The sequence below is a fragment of the Ovis aries genome, chromosome 2 (genome assembly GCF_016772045.2).
Source record: "Ovis aries strain OAR_USU_Benz2616 breed Rambouillet chromosome 2, ARS-UI_Ramb_v3.0, whole genome shotgun sequence".
Classification (NCBI taxonomy): Eukaryota; Metazoa; Chordata; class Mammalia; order Artiodactyla; family Bovidae; genus Ovis; species Ovis aries.
The window spans coordinates 42,261,065-42,278,488 of NC_056055.1; the positions used below are offsets into that span (position 1 = coordinate 42,261,065).

At 43.3% G+C, this 17,424-nt stretch overlaps 1 long non-coding RNA gene across 1 annotated transcript in view; it reads left to right on the top strand.

The window, feature by feature from the left end:
- Positions 1–16,244, top strand: part of LOC106990930 (uncharacterized) — a 41,946-nt gene extending 25,702 nt beyond the window's left edge. Inside the window, exons 2-3 of the long non-coding RNA XR_003588077.3 lie at positions 5,687–5,861; positions 6,927–16,244. This is a non-coding gene — a long non-coding RNA (uncharacterized LOC106990930). The remainder of the gene's footprint in view (positions 1–5,686; positions 5,862–6,926) is intronic.
- The last annotated feature ends 1,180 nt before the right edge of the window (positions 16,245–17,424 follow it).

Consider the following 17,424-nt stretch of genomic DNA (forward strand, 5'->3'; position numbering starts at 1 on the left):
CTCTGTCCATGAGATTTTCCAGGCAAAAATACTGGAGTAGATTGCCATTTCCTACTCCAGGGGATCTTCCCGACCCAGCGATAGAACCCAGGTCTCCCGAATCTTCTGCATTGGCAGGGAGATTCTTTAACACTGTGCCACAAGCTCACTTTACCCTTTTTTCATATTGTCCTTGAAATCAGTGTATATTTCATACTCACAGCACATCTCAGTTTAGATTAGGCATGTTTCAGGAAGTCTACTCAACACTCTATAATGGCCTGCTTGGGAAGAAAATTTTAAAAAATGGATACATGTATATTCCTAACTGATTTGTTTTGCTATACACCTGTAAATCAACTATACTCCAATATAATTTTTTTTTAATTTTTAAAAGTTATGTTCATGCTATACTGTAGTCTATTAACTATGAAGGGGATCCCTGGGTTGGGAAGATCCCCTGGAGTAGGAAATGGCAACCCACTCCAGTATTCTCACCTGGAGGATTCCATGGCCAGAGGAGCCTGACAAGCTACAGTCTAAGGAGTTGCAAAGAGTTGGACATGATGAGCGCACACACATAACATTATGTCAAAACTGCAAACCATCATCTGACTTTGCAGGGTGGCCACAAACCTTCAATTCATTAAAAAAAAAAAAACAAAAAACACGCAATATCTGCAAAGCCTGATAAAGCAAAGTGCAATAAAGCAAGGTATGCCTGTATTTTAAGTCATTTTACTCTTTTATGATTCCTTATTTCCTTCACTCCACCCCAGCTCTCCTTAATTTTTCCGGTTGCCATCATTGTGATAACACGAGCACAGAGTTGAGACTCAGGTCCCCTACAAGCCAGTCCCAGGTGCCATTGCTATGCTATGTGACTCAGAATCAACATCCGCTGTGGCTTCAGTTTCCTCCTCTGTGTAACGAGGAGGTTGGGTTATTCAAGTAGTCATTCAGTCCTTCAGACAGTCAGTCAACAAACATCCAGTGCCTGGAAGCACTGACCGCTGTCCTGGGTGCTCTCTGATCGTCACTTCCTTCTGATTGCATGGTCTTCTGCTCCCTGTGACTTCTGGGTGGTTGTTTCTCTGTTGCCATGTGCTGGATCTCACAGAGTGAAGATTTCTGTTCCCCAAAGAAACCAGAGACTCCTCAGGCAGATCAGACAGTCCATGCTAGTGAATTTCTCAGTATCAGTGGCCTCCTTAGTTGACTTTAGAGGTTTTGACCTACATCCATCTAAGCTCTTTGTAATATACCCATGGCACTGAGAGGGTAGAGGGAGGAAAAGGTGAAGCAAACAAAAAAATCCCTAAATTGATCTTCTATCTAGAAATATGATTTATAACTGTTATCAGTTAGTTCTTGGGGGCTTCCTAGGTGGCACAGTGATAAAGAATCCGCCTGCTAATGCAAGAGACTCAGATTATCTTCCCGGGTGGGGAAGATCCCCTGGAGAAAGAAATGGCAACCCACTCCAGTATTCTTGCCTGGAAAATTCCTTGGACAGAGGAGTCTGGTAGGCGACAATTCATGGAGTTGCAGAGTCAGACACGACTGAGCATGCATGCCAGTACTTGGTGAGGGGGCATGGGGTGGCTACAGAGCGATACCCTTCACCACTTGGGCAAGGAGGAACTTTAGCTTCCTTCTGGGTGTTATAAGTCCAAAGTCTGCTCACATCAGAGGTAGGCTGTCACCTGAAAGAGAGGGGAGGATGCCCAGGTTCCCAAAATCTGACTGATAATGGATTGAAAGTAACAATTTTCCAATTAAAGAAAAAAAAAAAAAAAAAGAATGGACCTTGAAGGCATTCTGCTAAGTAAATGCATTGCATGTGTGGGTGCTAAGTCACTCGGTCGTGTCCGACATTTTGCAAACCTGAGTCTTTGTGACCCAGTGGACTATAGCCCACCAGGCTCCTCTGTCAAAGGGATTCTCCAGGCAAGAATGCTGGAGTGGGTTGCCATTCCCTTCTCCAGGGGAATGAACCCGGGTCTCTTACATCTGACAGGCAGGCGAGTTCTTTACCACTAGCACCACCTGTAAGTAAATAGACAGAAAAAGACAAATACCACATGATCTCATATAGACGTAGACTCTAATAAAACCTAACTCAGAAAAAGAGAACAGATTTGCGTTTCTGGGAGGTAGAGGGGAGAGGGGAATTGGATGGACTCAAAAGGTACAAACTTCCAGTTACAAGATAAATAAGTCCTGGGAATGTGATGACTACAATTAACACCACTGTATAGTATATATGAGAGTTAGTAAGAGATATAGATCCTTAATGCTCTCATCAGGAATAAAAAATATTGTGTAATTGTATGAGGTGATGGATGTTAACTAAACTTATTGTGGTAACATTTTGCAACATACATACTTCAAGTCATTAAGCATCCAGCTTAAGACCCAGGGGATCTTCCCAACTCAGGGATCGAACCCGTATCTCCTGCGTTTGCAGGTGGATTCTTTACCTCTGAGCCACCAGGGAAGTCTGCCTTTGGCTGGGCAGTTGTGTAAAATCCTGTTACTTATCTTGTTGCCCTGAGAAATCTGATTCATTTGGTCTCCCTGGTTCTGGTTGTCTGCTCACTAGGTCACCATCTGGTCACCCTTTGGTTTCTAGGAGGATTAGCTCACCGAAAGAGGACACGTGAGGCCCCAGCACATTTGTTTCTCACTGTGATTCCTGGGTAACTTGGCATTGCAGTCCAACACATCAATTTGGGGAGTCTGATAAATACAAATCAGCCCCTGATCATCAAAATACTCTCAAGGCACCAACAGAAGCAGGGCTGCTGAATCTGGAAGTCTGCAGCTCGTACCCTGGACTGTGTGATCAGTCACCGTGTGTCAATGAATGCCATTTAGCAGGAAGTGGCTGTGTCTCCAGTGGTCACCCTCAGATTGTTGTTGTTCGATCGCTCAGCCATATCTGAGTCTTTTGTGACCCCATGGACTGTAGTCTGCCAGGCTCCTCTGTCCATGTGATTCTCCAGGCAAAAATCCTAGAGTGGGTAGCCATTCCCTTCTCCAAGGGATCTTCCCAACCTAGGGATAGAACCCGTGTCTCTTGCATTGGCTGGTGGATTCTCCACCACTGAGCCACCAGGGAAGTCCCACCTCCAGAGAGTGGCTTATTATCTGACACGTTTTTGAGCACTGTCTTAGCTGCTAGACACTGAGTTGAGTTTGGGGGAACACCAGGCCCCTGCTTCCTTGGAGCCTCTGGTTTTGTTTTCTAGAGCAGATTTCAGAGAAATTAAAATAACAACCCTTTCTGACCTCTCCGCAAACCTAAAAACTACCTTTTTAAAAAAATAGGTGCAGATCAAAGGGAAGTTCTGCAGTTCTCTTTTGTTACACCCTGGGGTTTTGCTGACATGAAGGTTGTCATTTAATGAGTGCTTCTCTACGACGGGGCCTCTCTTGAAATCTGGCTCCATCTTTGCTGTTGCTGCCTGGGCAGAGGAGAAAGTAATACAGAGGGCACTCTGAAGCCCGGTAAGGACCCGCTGGGAGACAGGAAGGGAGAAGTCCAGTGCGTGAGCACACAAGAGACAGATCCTCCCTAACCTTGAGCCATTACGGAGTAACCAGGGATCCAGCTGGGTTCAGAGGTTTTCATCTCGTTCAGATGAACTCTGCTTGGACATGCCCAGCCCAGCTGATGTCCTTGTGCAAAGAGCCTTTCATGGGCATTACGTGGAAGCCGCTGGCAACCCCATCACTTGTTTACATACCCTATTTAACCTCCCAAGAGGCTTCTACAGGGACGATCTCAGCTTTATTTATCTCCCATGGACCTGACAAGTCACTCTGTGTTGATTAAGGGAAGGGTGGGTTCAGCCCTGTATCAGAATCTATCTACTTTCAGGCCAGAGACACATGTATGAAACCAGATGTCTCAGAGAGGTGGCGGGGACAGTAAGATAAGCTGGGAGTGACCTGCAAAGGAGAGCACACCCATCCCCAAACCCAGGCAAAGAGAGGCTCTTAAAGGGACCACATGAGCTGTGTTTGTTTCCCAAATGTGCTTTGATTGTTCAGAACATTCAAGGAGATGACGGTGCCCTGCAGGAGACTGACTGTCATACAACGTAGCTAATTGAGGACATGGCATTGTCTGGTGGCAACTAATAGCGTGTGTCCTTTCCACATTCTCTAGGAGATGATTCCTTAAGCGTGGCCGTTTTACGTAGGCAATTTAGAAGCTACACTTCGAGGTATTGTTGAAATAAAGCAGAGCTGTGTACGAATCGCCTCGTCCTTGACTTCCCTCATCCTTGACATCCTTAAGAATCCACTTGCCAGTGCAGGGAACACAGATTCGATCCCTAGTCCAAGAAGATCCCACCTGCCATGGGGCAACTAAACCCATGCACCACAACTACTGAAGCCCATGTGCCTAGGGTCCATGCTCCACAACAAGAGAAGCCACTGCAAAGAGAAGCTTGCACACTGCAGCTAGAGAGTAGCCGCTGCTTGCCACAGCTAGAGAAGGCCTGCGTGAAGCAATGAAGACTCAGTGCAGCCAAAAAAAAAAAAAGAATTGTTTCATCCTAAAATGCAGATTCTCAGGTACTTGCTCCCAAAGCTTGTGATTCAGGTCAGGGAATGTGCATTTATATAATCAACTCTCTTCACCAATACCTCCCTGGTGCCCCCATGTACATGTCAGGTGATTCTGACATGCACTCTCAGAGGACCCCACTTTGAGAAAGTCTGTGAAAAGGGCCCTGGGCTCATCAACTGAAGCCGTGTATTTGAAAAAAGCCGTGTGACCTCAGAGAAGTCCATTCACCTCTCTGGGCCTCATTTCTGTGTCTATGCAATGAGGGAAGTGATCTTCAGACCCTTTCCAGGACACATATTCTAGGAGTTCAGGCATATTCACAATATCCCCCCAAGGCTGTGGTTGTTCTGAATCTCCTAGAATGGGAACCAACCTTCAGACTGAGCTTACCCTAAAGGGGAACAGTTGATAAACCAAAGAACTTTCTCCTGTTCTCTTACAAGGATTAGGTCTCTTGGGAGAGACAATTGTTGTTTAGTTGCTCAGTTGTGTCTGACTCTTTGCGACCCCATGGACTTTAGCCTGCCAGGCTTTTCTGTCCATGGGATTTCCCAGGCAAGAATACTGGAGTGAATTGCCATTCCCTTCTCAGGGGATCTTCCTGAGCCAGGGATCAAACACGTGTCTCCTGCACTGGCAGGCAGATTCACTACTGAACCACCAAGGGAAGCCCAGACAGAGACAATATGATACTTCATTTTAACACAGTCACATTTGTTTCCAAGTAACTCTAAGCACTTCCACAGGCATCATTTATTTTTGCCTTTTCTAAGGCTGGGAAAGGATGAGCTTCCTCATTTACTGAAAAAGGACTGAGGCAAAGGGAGATGGGAGAGGCAGCCCGTCTATCCCTAACTCCTATGCTTTCATCTCCATCCTCTGAATCTTCAGAGCAACAACATCAACTCACTCGGAGCCACCATCTGCTCTGTGTCTGCTAGCGATGAACATCGTATCTCTCTATGAGATACCTGAACAGGCCATCTCTCTGCTACAGCATTCTGTGAGTTTATCTCACATGAACACATGGCAGGAGCAATTTGCACAGTTCCTGTACTCTTTAGAGTAAGCACAATCCTTCTGAAAGAAATTTGAAACTTCTGTCCTTTGTGTTTTTATTAGATTTGGTCGCTACCACCCCCAGCTAACTGATAACATCGAATGGAGCCTTAACTTCCTGACTCAGAACCTTGGAATGTAGTTCTGAATCATCACTTCTCTGTGTTGCTGCCTGATTATTGCAATAGGAGGAAAAATGGCACGTGCATAAGAAAAGAACTTACCTGTGATTCCTGAGGTTCGTAGCTCCATTTCATACCCTCTGTTCCCTTCCCCTTTCTGGTTTTACAAAGAGTAGGCCTGAGATTATAGGTCTAGCTCTGTATGAACCCTCTTGGACTCCCACCTTACTCAGATGTACAAGGCTATTCCCAGGTGGCTCAGTGAGTAAAGAATCTGCCTGCGATGCAGGAGACTCAGGAGATGCAGGTTCAATCCCTGGGTTGGGAGGAGCCCCTAAAGAAGGAAATGGCAATGCTTTCCAGTATTTTTGCCTGGAAAATCCCATGGACAAAGGAGCATGGCGGATTACAGTCCACGGGGTCGCAAAGAGTTGGACATAACTGAGCACAACACTTGTATGTGTGTATAAGGCTGTTCGGAAAAGGCAATGGCACCCCACTCCAGGACTCTTGCCTGGAAAATCCCATGGACGGAGGAGCCTGGTAGGCTACAGTCCATGGGGTTGCTAAGAGTCGGACACGACTGAGCAACTTCACTTTCACTTTTCACTTTTATGCATTGGAGAAGGAAATGGCAACCCACTCCAGTGTTCTTGCCTGGAGAATCCCAGGGACGGTGGAGCCTGATGGGCTGCTGTCTGTGGTGTCGCACAGAGTCGGACACGATTGAAGCGACTTAGCAGCAGCAGCAGCATAAGGCTATTACTTACAAAGGCTTCATTAATAATCACCTGCTGTATCTTGGGAAATTCTTGTATAAGATCACAAAATTTTCTAGCAGATGCTGTACAATTGCTATAAGGTTATGGTTTTTGTCTTCATTTAGAATTATTCGATCACCTGGGTTGGGAAGATCCCCTGGAGGAGGGCATGGCAACCCACTCCAGTATTCTTGCCTGGAGAATCTCATGGGCAGAGAAGCCTGTCAGGCTACAGTCCATAGGGTGGCAAAGAGTCAGACACAACTGAAGCGACTTAGCACATGCCTGCATTTCATCTATTGGTAGCTCAGTTCTGTGGCAATAGCCCTGTGCCAACAGCTAAAGCTTTGATCTTGATAGACATCACTGTTTTACAAGAAATAATCCTGTTCTTTCTTCTCTACCTGTATCACCTTCCAGGCTTGCAGCCAGCACTTTCAAAATGTCCCTGAACACCAGAAAGAAGAGGAGGGGAAAAGGCGGATTGTGAAAAAGCCAGAATAGATGCCATGAAGTTTGTATGTTCTTTTATCTGAGGCAATCCTCTTTGTGTGAGCCCCATACACTGATTATTTTACAAACAATTCCAAGAAGTTGACTTCTAAAGCCTTAGCAGGAAAGACAGTGTTGCTATAAGACAGATCCTGACAGTGTACCATATGGCAACCTTTAGGAATAGCAAAGTTGGAAAAGCTGAAACTTGATGCTCTTTTCTGTTGAAGAAGGCAGAGAAGTACCTAAAACATTCTAGACAGTTTTCTACTCCAGATCATTACAATGTAAAAATGTAAAAGAGATGAAAATCTCTCAGCTATTTGAGAAGTTTCATCCCCAGAAAGTAGCTAAATTTAACCATGGTTAAACATTGATTGTCAGTAAATCTTAAGTCTCTGGAGTGTCCTGGTTAATGGAACATCGGTGAGTTAAAAATAAGAGCTAATTCCCCTGATCCCCCTAAACTAAGCTAAATAATTCCCAGAACCTTTTTCTCTACTTCCACAGTTTGGGGAATGTACCTAATTTTGCAATAAAACATGCCAGTCTTCCCAAACACGTGCTATGTATTTAAGTTGGTGGGGGAAGAAAGGAGGGTGTATTTAAAGGTAAGGTGATGGACAGGGAGGCCTGGCGTGCTGCAATTCATGGGGTCGCAAAGAGTCGGACATGACTGAGCGACTGAACTGAACTGAACTGAAAGCTAACCTTTCAAGAATTTTTGAACTTTCAACAATCCTTGACACATAACTGGTTTCCTATTGCAAATGTGATGGGCAAATACTGTGAAAATTTTAGGAAAAAAAATATGTATTGTTGTTTAGTCACTAGGTCCTGTCCAACTTTTTTTTAACCCCATGGACTATAGCCCACCAGGCTCTTCTGTCAGGGGGATCCTCCAGGCAAGAATATGCCTGTGGGCTGCCATGACCTCTTCCAGGGGATCTTCCCAACCCAGGGATCAAACCCAGGTCTCCTATGTTTCCTGCATTGGCATGCAAGTTCTTTACCACTAGCTCCACTTGGGAGGCCCTCCAGAACCTTATCATTGTATATTGATGTATTTGTGTGCTGTTTACATAAGAGGCATTATACTATAGGTGTGATTTTGTAATTTAGCAGTATTTTTGGAATCTAATTGTGTTGCTATATTGACCAAGTGAATTTCTTTTAACTGCTGAGTAGTATTCCATTGTATTACTATACCGTATTTTATTTATTATCCTCTCTCTTTTTAGTGGATACTTGAAAGTGTTAATCACTCAGTTGTATCTGATTCTTTGCGACCCCATGGACTGCAACCTGCCAGGCTCCTCTGTCGTTGGAAAATTCCAGGCAATATTTCTGGAATGGGTAGCCATTCCCTTCACCAGGGGATCTTCCTGACCCCAGGATTGAACCTGGCTCTCCTGTATTGCAGGCAGATTCTTTACCATCTGAACTACCAGAGAAGCCTGAGTGGATATTTAGGATTGTTAACAATTTTTCACTACCTCCAACAAATTGCAATAAATGTCCTGTGTGTCTTTTATGTGTTTCAAGACTCCAAATTCCTACAAAAGGAAATTGTGGATCCAAGGCTATGCCCACGTTGCCTCTCAAGTGGCTCCACCGTCTTGAAGTATGAAAACAGAATCCAGAAGTTCCCAATTCTCAGCTGTCTCAATAATGCTTCACCTACCAGACATTTCAAAATGCTCAGTATATTAGGTATACAATGGTATCTCTTCAATATTTTCATTAGTAGACGCCTGATGAAAACTGTGTTCGAGCATCTTCTTACATGTTTTTCCTCTTTTATGAATTGCTTATTCATATCCTTTGCTCATTTTTCTAAAGGGTGTTTATCTCTTTGTTTGTTTGTTTTCCTACATATATCTGTTATACCCATTCTTTGTTATATAAGTTGCAAAATTTTCTCCTAGTCTTCAGCTTGCCTTTCATGTTGTTTGGGATGTCTGGTTTTGTTTTGTTTTAAAATTTTTTTTGAATTATAGTTGATTTGCAATGTTGCATTAGTTTCAAATATACAGCAAAGTGATTTGGCTATACATATTTGTGTATATATATTATATATATATATGCACTTCCCTGGTGGCCCAGTGGTAAAAAACCTGCCTGCTAATGCAGAAGGCATGGGTTCCACCTCTGGGTCAGGAAGACCCCCTGGATAGGAAGTGACAACCTACTCCAGTATTCTTGCCTGGCAAATCCCATGGACAGAGAAGAGTGGCAAGCTATAATCCTAAGGGTCTGAAAAAAGTCAAACAGGACTCAGTAACCAAACAACCACAATATATAAGTATATATATATTCTTTTTTTCTCTTCCATTATAGGTTATCTCAAGATATTGAATATAGTTCCCTGTGTTATATAGTAAGTCCTTGTTGGTTATCCCAGAGAAGGCAACGGCACCCCACTCCAGTACTTTTGCCTGGAAAATCCCATGGACGGAGGAGCCTGGTAGGCTACAGTCCATGGGGTCGCTAAAAGTCGGACAAGACTGAGTGACTTCACTTTCACTTTTCAGTTTCATGCACTGGAGAAGGAAATGGCAACCCACTCCCGTGTTCTTGCTTGGAGAATCCCAGGGACGGCATAGCCTGGTGGGCTGCCGTCTATGGTTGATAATCATGTTTGTTTTCTATGTTGGGGTATCTTTTATTTTTCAGATGCTTTTTTTATACTTTAGATAATATTTATTCATTAATTTGATTTAAATTATTAGGCCTTTTACTGTGTGAGTTTTGCTTTCCATGACTTATTTAAGGTTCCAAATGGCAACCCACTCCAGTACTCTTGCCTGGAAAATCCCATGGACGGAGGAGCGTTATAAGCTACAATCCATGGGGTCGCAAATAGTCAGACACGACTCAGCGACTTCACTTTCACTTTCACTCCCTGGGATCATAATGATATTTTGCTATACATTTTGCCTAATATTCTATAATTTGTATTTTTGAAGGTTGAAGTTTTTAATTCATCTAAACTGTAATTTTGTGCTTTTATTTATTTTATCTATATATATCCAATTCTCTCAATACTATTTATTAAATAGCCCATTTTTCTCTATTGAATTGAAATGCTTCTATATTGTATACCAATTTCCTAGGATTGTTTCTGAATTCTTTTTTAAATTATGTTTTTTTTTTACCTAGTTCTAGTCTAGTCTTACAACAAAATGACACTGATTTACCTGCTCTGCAGTGTGTTTGTGTGTTTGTTTACAACTTGCATATATATCTATATCTATATACATATCCTGCTGCCCTTACTGAAAAACTGCAGCAGGAAAGTGTAGGTACAATCTGAGAGTCACACAATGGAATATAGCAATTAAAAGAAACTGAAGTTGTTCACATCAACATGGATAAACTTCCCAAATGTACCACTGAGTAAGAAAAACAAGCTGCATAAAAATGTTGTGGAGAATACCCTTTATATAAAGCTCAACAATATGGAAAACAATATTCAGCGTAGTTCAGGCAGTGGCAACAGCAGGAATACATAAACAGTATAAACTAAAAGGAAATACATGTGAGTGATAAAAATCAAATTCAGAATTAAAGGTGGATTTGCCATGAAATCACCGCCTTGTGTACCTGAATGAAGCTATGAGCCATGCTGTGTAGGCCCACCCAAGACTGACAGGTCACAGTGGAGAATTTTGACAAAACATGGTCCACTGGCAGAGGGAATGGCAAACCACTCCAGAATCCTTGCCGTGAGAACCTCACGAACTGTATAAAAAGGCAAAAAGAATCGACCCCAAACAATAAGCCCCCCAGGCCAGAAGGTGTCCAACATGCTCCTGGGGAAGAGCGGAGGACAGTTACTATTAGCTCCAAAAAGAATGAATTGGCTGGACCAAAGCGGAAATGACACCCAGTTGTGGATATATCTGGTGACGGAAGTAAAATCCGATGCTGTAAAGAACAGTATTGCAAACTCAGGGGGATGATGAGGGACAGGGAGGCCTGGTGTCCTGCAGTCCGCGGGATGGCAAAGAGCTGGACACGACTTGGTGATTGAACAACAACAACTATGAAGCTTAAGCTCCGGCCTCTCACTTACACAGAACCTTTGCAAGGTCCTGTACTTGAATTCAATTTTGTAATTTTGTACTTGTTTTTTCAAAGAGGCTCTCCTTTCCCAAGTGTATTAGCCTCAGGCCTATCCCTAGAGGAGGATAAGGAAGGAGATTGGAGGGAAGAGAGAAAGGAGGAGGGTGAGAAGAGGAGAGGGATGAGTAGGGGAGGGGAAACGAGGGGAAAACAAGTCTCTCCCCAAAGATGCTGGCTCCCCAGTGCCTGCCCTGGAATTGCTGTCCAGCTCTTGGGCGCCCGTGCCTGATGGCATGTTTACTGTAAACTGGAGGATGGGACAGTTCTTGGATTTTACTCGATTGACAGTCCAGGACCTTGCACAGCTCCAGGCCTGGAGGACGTGGAACAGAAGCCACGTGACAGGGAGAAGTTCCCAGGAGGGCTGGGCTGCTATATTTCACCCTCAGACCATTCTTCCAGCTCTGGTATGCCATGTACACCAACATGGAGCACACAGAATGCAGAGCGTGGCCAGGAGTTCTTCAGACCAGAGGCTGAGTGCTCCTGGGTTATGTCCAGGAGAATGGTTTGGGACATGAAGCCACCCTGGAGCCACATTTCTGCTCCAGCTCCAAATGTCCTTCTTTTACTCAAAATGTATACCATTGAAGAAAGAACAAACTAACCAGAACAAAAGAGTTATTGTAACAACAGCAACAGAAATATACACCTTGAACACCTTTCCATGTGATGAAATATTCTTCTACAACATTTAAAAAGAATTTATTGACGTATAGTGGACTAACAATGTTATATTCACTTCTGCTGCACAAAAAAGTGACTCAGTTATGCATATGTATACATTCTTTTGCATATTCTTTTCCATGGTTTATCACAGGATATTGAATATATTAATGGTTCCTTGCGCTATACAGTAGGTCCTTGTTCTTTATCCATCCTACATGTAACAGCTTGCACTGCTAATCCCAAACTCCTAACCCATCACCCCCACACACCCTCTTCCCCTTGGCAACCACAAGTTTGTTCTCTTTGTGGGTCTGTTTTGTTTTATAGATATGTTCATTTGTGTTGTATTTTAGACTCCATGTATAAATGATATCATATGTATTTGTCTTTCTGGCTTATCTCACTTAGTATGATCTCTAGGTCCCTCTATGTTGCTCAAATGGCATTATTTCATTCTTTTTAATAGCTGAATAGTATTTTATTGTACAGAGGCTTCCCTGGTGGCTCAGACAGTAAAGAATCCACCTGCAATGCAGGAGACCCAGGCTCGATCCCAGAGTTAGGACGATCCATTGTATATCTGTACCACGTCTTTTTGTACATTCACTTGTCGATGGACAATTCGGTAGTTTTTGTGTCTTGGCTATTGTGCACAGTGCTGCTATGAGCATAGGGGTGCGTGTATCTTTTTGAGTCATGGTTTTGTGCAGATATATGCCCAGGAGTGGGATTGCAGGATCATACGGCAACCCTATTTTTAGTTTTTTGAGAAACCTCTGTTTTTGAGAAACCTTTGGTTCCCAAAGTAGCTGTGCCAATATGCATTCCTACCAATAGTGTAGGAGGGTGCGCTTTTCTCCACACCCTTTCCAGCATTTATGGTCTTCTATAAAATTTTTAATGGCTACACAGGACATGTCAAAATTGATTAAATGGTCACTACTGAGCACCGAAGAATTGATGCTTTTGAACTGTGGTATTGGAGAAGACTCTTGAGAGTCCCTTGGACTGCAAGGAGATCCAACCAGTCCATTCTGAAGGAGATCAACCCTGGGATTTCTTTGGAAGGAATGATGTCAAAGCTGAAACTCCAGTACTTTGGCCACCTCATGAGAAGAGTTGACTCATTGGAAAAGACTCTGATGCTGGGAGGGATTGAGGGCAGGAGGAGAAGGGGACGACAGAGGATGAGATGGCTGGATGGCATCACCGACTCGATGGACGTGAGTCTGAGTGAACTCCGGGAGCTGGTGATGGACAGGGAGGCCTGGCATTTTGCGATTCATGGGGTTGCAGAGTTGGACATGACTGCGTGACTGAACTGAACTGAACTGATTGAGTCACTATTATTAGATATTTAGATTGGTCCTAGTCTCTGCTCAATGCAAGCATTGCTATAACGGAACCCTAGCATATAACCCTAAGGAATTCTTCAGAAAAAATCCTCAGAACTGAACTTCCTTTGTCAAAGAGGCTAAATATTCTCAAGGCTTTTGAGATGTGTTGCCAAGTATACTATCAAAAGTCTACATCAGTTCACACACACTTCAGTATAAGAAGCCCGTATGAAACTGAAACCAATGCTAAACATTTACATTGAACAAAATTATGTTGTCCACTGGATAGATTTAAAAATAGCACCTCATAGCTTTAATTTGCCATCAGTCCAAGATTCAACTGCCTCATGTTCATTGGACGCTTGAGTTTCTTCTGAGTTGATTTACTGAGTGTGCTTTACTCTGAGTGTGAGTTTCTTCTGAGTGTGCTTTACTCTGTCCTCCATTGAGACATTCCTCTTTTTCTTATTGATTAGTAACAACTTTTCATATGTTATGACATTAAGTCTTTTTCATGTATGTTGTTAATGCTTTCCTTTTTGTTTTGCCATTTGCCCATATAGTTTATTGTGGTTTTGACACCTTGTTCAGTTGCTAAGTCACGTCCATTTCCATGGTTTCTTTTTGAAATTTGGGGGGACTCTCTTTTTCTCCAAAGAGTTAGTCATTTCATGAAAGTCACCTCTTTTTCTTAAGCAGTTTTTAAATGGAACTTTAATTATATACTTACTGAGTCTCTTTCTGGATTTTTCTGTTTAATTGATGTGTATTCTGTTGCCAGCGTTATGTTAATTATTGTAATTACAGTGTAGGCAATTCTAGTATTATGGAAAGTTCTCATTTCTTTTCTTTCTTTTTCTTTTTTTTTTGTGTCAAGATTAGTTTGGTTGTCCTTGTGTGCATATTCCTCCAGAATCATTCTGGCATTGCTCCTTTTTTTTTTTTCTTTACTTGTAATATTATGAGCATTAATGATTTTTCTGAAACCCAACATGGCCCTGACCAAAACATGTGGTTGGAGAAGAGAGAACTATAACAGTTACCAGGTTAGGTAAGATGTTATAGATTTTTCACTCTAACCATTTCCAAGTAACCAGACCTTAAATTCCTCTAATATGTTCCAAAGACCTACCACCCATGGCATAAATGAAAACTTTCTGTGTAAAAGGAGGGATAAAGAGAATGGAAGGACATATGGGTAGAAGTAAAAGAAAGAAAACAGAGTCTGAGATTAAGAAGAACACAAAGACACAGGAAATCAAAGTGCTGCAAGGAGCCTGAAAAAATGATCTATGGTTTTCATTTTTTGATCATCATTCAGTTTTCATTTCTATAAACAAAAACTCTCTATGTTTTTAAAAAGCCACTGAAATTTTTTATCTGTCCCCTAATTTATGATGTATAGGACTGACTTTTCAGAGAGTTACAAAAGAACAGAATCTTGGTGTTCATTTCCTGCCCAGTGCAGGAATCCCCCTGCAGCACTTCTCCTAGGAGTGGCTGTCCAGCCTCTGCTTGGTTGCTGCCTGACCCGGCCCTGACTCATCGAGCTCATCTCATGTTTAAACAGCCTAATTAGTAGAAGGTTCTTGCTGCTAGAAATTAAAAATCTGTCTTCCAGCATTCCTCTCCCCAACCCTTTGCCCTGATTCTGCCTTTCTGAGCCAACCTTGGCCTTCACTGCTTTGGACTTGGCTCTCCTGTCCCCTCCAGTTTTATCTTCCCTGGACTTGTGATTGCTGATCAGTCCTTTTGGAACAGAGTTCTTGATCTCTCCACATCCCGGTCTCTCCTCTGGAAGTATAAAATAGACAGCATTTCTTTTAAAGGTGAAATGCAGAAGTTAACAGAATTCTCCAGATTGCACCTGACCAGTGCAGTAAGTTGGGAGAACTTCATTCCTTACTTGGCATTTTTTTTCAAATGGATACACCTCAGGTTACATTCAGGTTTAAGATAACAAGACTCAAGCTTCAGTTGTTCAGCCTTAATCAGGGAAAAATAAGGCCTTTCCCTGGTCCTTTTTACCTAAGCAAGAGAACAGATTTCACAGGTGAAATGAACTTTTTTCTTTAATTTTTATTGGCGTATAGTTGGTTACAATGTTGTGTAGTTTCTGTGTGTGTGAGTGCTCAGTTGTGTCCAGCTCTTCTAGACCCCATGGATTGTAGCCAGCCAGACTCTTCTGTCCATGGGATTTCCCAGGCAAGAATACTGGAGCAGGTTGCCATTCCCTTCTCCAGGGGCTCTTCCCGACCCCAGGATCGAACCCACATCTCTTTCATCCCTGCATTGGAAGGCAGATTCTTTACCATTGCATCACCTGGAAGCCTGTGTTAGTTTCTACTGCACAACAAAGTGAATCAGCTGTACGTATACATACATCCCCTCTTTTTGGGATTTCCTTCCCATTTCGATCACCACAGAGCACTGAGTAGAGTTCCCTGTGCTATCCAGTTTTATGCAAATTAGTATATATACGTCAATCCCAACCTCCCAGTTCATCTCACCACCACCCCTTCCTCCTTGGTATCCCTACATTTGTTCTCTACATCTGCATCTCAAAATGGAGTATTCCGTTCAGTCAGTTCAGTTCAGTCGCTCAGTCGTGTCCTACTCAGCCATTAAAAAATATACATTTGAATCCGTTCTAATGAGGTGGATGAAACTGGAGCCTATTATACAGAGTGAAGTAGGCCAGAAAGAAAAACACCAATATAGTATACTAACGCATATATATGGAATTTAGAAAGATGGTAATGATAACCCTGTATGCGGGACAGCAAAAGAGACACAGATGTATAGAACAGTCTTTTGGACTCTGTGGGAGAGGGCGAGGGTGGGATGATTTGGGAGAATGGCATTGAAACATGTATAGCATCATATATGAAATGAATCGCCAGTCCAGGTTCGATACATGATACTGGATGCTTGGGGCTGGTGCACTGAGACGACCCAGAGGGATGGTACGGGGAGGGAGGAGGGAGGGGGATTCAGGATGAGGAACACGTGTATACCTGAGGTAGATTCATGTTAATGTATGGCAAAACCAATACAATATTGTAAAGTAATTAGCCTCCAATTAAAATAAATAAATTTATATTTTAAAAAATGAACTCTTAACAGACTTTGGTGAAATTGGGAGAAGTCTTTAAAGCCAAGAATAAGGGCGGTAAGGAACGGTCTTCCCATGTAAAAGCGGGAAGAGTCCATGTTGTGGAATTCGGGGAGCTATGAAAACTTCAGTGCCCACAGAAAGCCGGTGTTTGCCCACCAATGAAGAAACCCCTGGATGCCTCACTTGTGGGGGTGCCTTACTCCAGGCACAGGTCTCTGCCCAGGCAGTCAGAAAATTGAGTTTTTGCCACCTTTCAGTCTTTCCTCTCAGGACTGACTGGAAGCAAGGAGAGCTTAAATCTCTGCCTTATCTATGCCAATGTGTGTGCCTTTCTGTACAAAATGGAAATTACTACTCGGGACCCCAATTATTCTGAGTCTGGTACCCTTTGAGTCCTGCAGAGCTTCAATCAGGCCCTCCTGGCCACTTCTCATGAATCCACAGAGAACCTGACTCCAGAGATGCCCACCTTGGGCTCACCTTTCCATTTCTCTCCCCCATGGAGCTGCGCCATCAGCATCCCAAGCCGACTGCGCAGGTGTGGGCAGGAAGGAGGCTGTAGTGACCCTGCCATTGAGCTCTGGCCCTGAGGCTCACAAGCCACTGCAGTGGGGGCAGAGCAGGAAACTGGCAGCCTCACTAACCGGGTGTGATTGGGCCTTGCCTGCTGCCTCCAGACCCGGAAAAATCTGGCATACTCACAAATCAGCTCTACTTGAAATCCAGGAAGAGGTGTAATTACAGTGCTCAGGATCTCAACTTTCTGTGTTGCCCTGAATCCTAGCATACAGCATAGTGAGTGACGTCAGAAAATAAACACTGGCTTTCCAGGCAGGGAGGAGGCCGGATACCCGAGGGAGGAGGGGACGGTGGAACCTCACTGAACTTCCATTGGCGGAACATGAGCATGTGGTCCTGAGACCTAAGATCTTCCCTGAGCAAGAGCGCACAGACGTTTACTTCGCTAATTTATTGTCTGTCGGCCGAGTCCATCCCACCTCTGCTTTCTATTAATCTAATCTCTTAGAAGGTAAAATCCAGTTTGGAATATGTTACATACATGTCATACACTGGTAGTCCTGGCAAGTAAAGTCACTGAAAAAACACACGGCTGCCAGTTTTATCTGAATGTTTGCTACCATATAAGGATAAGAGGTGGTGTTGAATGCTGTAT